Source organism: Rhagoletis pomonella, unplaced genomic scaffold (genome assembly GCF_013731165.1).
Source record: "Rhagoletis pomonella isolate Grant_MI unplaced genomic scaffold, Rhpom_1.0 Rhpom_scaffold_00001, whole genome shotgun sequence".
NCBI lineage: Eukaryota > Metazoa > Arthropoda > Insecta > Diptera > Tephritidae > Rhagoletis > Rhagoletis pomonella.
Genome location: NW_023458555.1, coordinates 112,321,339 through 112,325,590, shown reverse-complemented (window position 1 = coordinate 112,325,590; position 4,252 = coordinate 112,321,339).

Here is a 4,252-nt window from a genome sequence, read left to right as displayed (position 1 = left end):
AAAAAAAAAAAAAAAAAAAAAAAAAGTTTCCGTACGTCATGCGGACTGCGCCCCTCGTGTCGGTTGGGCGGGAATGGAGGGTAAAAAGCCGTTGGGATTAATTAATTAATTAAACAAAAAATCAACGTTTTGTAAGCTTAATGTTTACAATTGTAAACTTAAAAAAAAACTTTAAGTTTATTTTGCCAGTTCAAAATGGCTCCTGTTGTTGTTGTAGCGGCTACAACAACCCCGCCCAGGACGGTTGGTATCTCAGTCGTTGTCGTCAAGTTCCGTTAACGGCAGCCCTAGGAAGCGTGCAGCTTCTGCAGGGTTGGTCCTTAGGGACAAGGCCGTTAGGGTTGTAGGGTTTTCCGGGCATGCGAAGAGATGTTTCGAGTCATGAGGGGTCTCTCCGCATGCCGGACACTCATTTGGCACATCCTCATTCAATCTACACAGGTAGGAGTTTAACCTGCTGCAGTAGCCGGAGCGAAGTTGGGCTATTGTCGTTCCGTGTCTCCCGAGGCAGATGAAGCTCCGTCTCATCTATGTCCGGGGGCGGTATGCCTAGAACGGCATTCACAGGTCTAGAGTCTACATAACTCGAGACTGACTCCCTGTGAATGCCGTTCAGGGCCAGTCGGTAAGCTGACGGGTCCAGAGGTTGCTTGATGAACCTGGACTTCGTCCGTCAGTTCATATAGATGCCTCCTGACGTGCCTAGGAGAGGGCTCCTCTGCATACAGCTGTCTGTTTGGGTGGCTACTTCTGTGGCTCCCGATCAGGAACTGCTTGCAGAGCATTATGTTGTGCTCCTTTACGGGGAGCACTTGCGCCTCGCCGTGGAGATAGTGTTCGGGCGACATCAGGAGGCATCCTGTCACTGTCCTGAATGCGGTATTCTGTACAGTCTGTGGCTTCGTCCACTGCGTCCTACTAGTCCCCGGTGACCACACTGGCGCTGCGTAGTTTAAAACCGGCCGGCCTATTGCCTTGTATGTTGCCAGCATCGTTTCTTTGTCTTTGCCCCAAGTACTGCCGGCTAGCGACTTAAGGACCTTGTTGCGGCTCTGTACTTTATTGGCAATAGCGGTTGCGTGCGCAGAGAAGGAGAGCAGGCTGTCGAATGTTACTCCGAGTATTTTGGGGTTATTCACCGTCGGAATTGGTGTGTCAACGACGTGAATTCCCAGCGGTAGCCTGACCTCTTCGTCCAGGTTGTGAACAGGGTCGCAGAGGATTTCGTAGGGGAGAGGGCTAGACACTTTGCAGTGAAGAAGCGAGAAAGTTCGGAGAGATACCCGTTTACTTTCGAACACGGGTCATCAATTCCATTCCCAGTCGCCATGATCGAGCAATCGTCGGCGTAAGAGACAATCGAGACTCCCTCTGGTGGTTGAGGGAGCTTTGAAATGTAAAAGTTAAACAGTAGCGAGGAAAGGACACCACCCTATGGAACCCCCTGTTTTATTTTTCTGAATTTACTCGTTTTGTCTCTAAACATTACCGACGAGTGTCGACCACTCAGATAATTTGCCGACCACCGTTTGAGCCTCTGTGGGAGAGGAGGCCTCTATATCTTCTAGTAGCGTGGAATGGCAGACGGTGTCAAACGCCTTTGACAAGTCCAACGCTACTAGAATCGTTCTCTCACAGGGACGGTTTCGGTTAAGGCCACGAGTTATCTGAGTGTTTATGGCGTTAAATGGTGTTGTTGTACTGTGCACTTTACGGAAACCATACGATTATATGGGTATGTATATGTTAAATATTTCGAGCTCAACATCGCCTGACCGGATAGCAATGCCCTGACATTCTAGGGTGGTATCCCTGCGGTCGATGTCTGCTTCGATAAGACGATACTGCACGGTGTGGTGCGTGATGAACGCTAAGCCACCACCATTATCTCGCTCGCGATCTCGACGGTGCACGTTTTACTCGGCATAATTCAACAAGGTTGAATTGCTGTGCAACAATACCATGCCGACACATGAAGACGGATATCTCCTCAATCTTACTGTGTAGCCCGTTGCAGTTAAATTGAAGGAGCTTCATGTGGTTCGGGAGACGTGTCGTGATGTGGGGTGTAAGGGATGTGTGTGTTCTTACCGCCGTTGGCTGTGTGCGCTGCTGTGATGGTTGCCGCCCTGTGTTGGTGGCGGGAGGCGTCGCAGTTGAGGTCTGCGACCGAGCAGCGCAACACGGGCCCTCGAAGTTCCCAGTCCAATCTCGCGTGGTACGCAGACCTGAGCATGCCCTAAAGTGGCACCAAGGCAGGTGTTGCACTTGACTGATGTCACATTACGGAATATCCTGGTCTGACATACCGTGCAGATTGTAGGGGGAACCAGGAGTTGTTGGCGGCGGCGTGTGGGTAGTGGTGCGGTTGCGTGTGTTATGTGGTCTGTCGGGGCTGTGGTATGGTCTGTGGTGTTATTATGTTGTTGTGCTGTGGTGACTGTGTGAGGCTGCTCGGGTGGACTGAAGTTAGCCGTGGAGGCTGCTCTGTTTGAGCAACAGGGGGCCACATACGACGTGGTCCACTGTCGATGTGTCCGTAGTCCTGAGCAGACTCTAAGGTGACTCCACCCCTCGCAAGCATTACACTTGACTGAGGTGGAGTTGTGGTGTAGTCGTCTCCGGCATACACAGCAGGTGTAGCTTTCTGGCCCTGGGTTTCGAGTTTTTTGTTAAAGCAAATATCTGATTAATTTACATAAAAATGAAGTCGGTTCATTAAATACAAAATTAAAAGTTTTAAAAACAAGAGAAGATAATACTACAAATAATATAATAATTACATGAGTAATAGACGTTTATAGAAAAAGAGTTGATGTAAAAACTAAATGAAAATGTTAAAGCGTACCGTTGATACGGTACGATCGTAAGAACAAAGTAACTGCGAAATAAAAAAGTAACATGCACTGTAACTGTTCCACATAACGCAACAGAAAATTTTTTACACACAACCTAAAATAATTTGACGAATAATTATAAAATTATCAAATTGGAGGAATAACCTGGCGATGTGAGGACATAGCTCCCTGCCATTAAAATACAATAAATTACCAAATTGGAGGAATAACTTGGCGACATGAGGACTTTGTTCTCAGCCATTTAAATTTTAATCTTTAATACATTGACATACCTAACAATTGGAGGAATAACCTGGTTACTTGTGGACCATTAAATCACAGTACACTTTAATTTGTTATAATTGATTAATAATTGAAAGTAATAAGACGTTTGATACATAAGCAGAAACTTTTGCACGTGGTTCTGGCCCTTAGCGGTATTACCATCGTGTACCAGTGGAGCGACGATTGAATACAACATTTGGAAGACAACGTACTAAGATATATACTTTGAAAGCAGAGAAATAACCTGGCGGTGGTTTTATATAAATCGGCCAACCTACCCAAAACCCAAAAAAAAAAAGTTTATTTTGCTTGTCGGGAATGGTTACATATTGTTAGGAACGTATAAGTAAACAAAAAAAATTTTCCAAACGTTCTGAACGAATAAGGAAATGTAGCCATTGCCTATTATGTATGGCAACTGGTGTCTAGTTACTGGTCTAGTAGCCGTGGCTACCAGTATCGTACTTTGTATTATGTATAGCGATTAATCTCACACCCTTATTCTAGAACCCGAATTTTCGTAATTCGTAGTTCGTAGCTACGCTACGAAAAACGAAAGATCCACATGCTGCCACCCTTGCGGAGACATGTGCTGCATTGCCAGCTATCAGTTGTTTTTCGAAGATAGCTGAATAAAGGAAAACAAAGTGGAAAGGAATTAAAAAAACACACATCATGTGCTTGTTTATTGTAAAATTGGTTAATTTTACATATTTTGAGGAAAATTATGGATTCTGATGTATTTGCAATTATAGCAGCAGGGTAAGCGGGCGCTATGGCAATGGATTCACAAATGTATGCGGAGCTGTCGGGCATAGTAACCATGGGCGCATCTATGTCAGCTTCTGGTTGAATTGTTGAACCACAAGCCAGAACTCCCCCTATGCCTGAAGCTCTGATTCTCAATCCAGTTAATGCAATAACAGCTTCTTCCAAGCCATTGAAGACATGCACTTTGTTAGGTCCACCACCTGTTGCACTTGCTTCTGCCTTCGGCCGCGCTTAGAGATTATAACCCTTTGTCGGAGACATGAGCGCAGATCTCACCGATCATTAATTACTTGTATTATTAATGCAATGGTCCTTAAACCATGTATATGAAAAATTTGAAATGTAAACCCAATGTAACT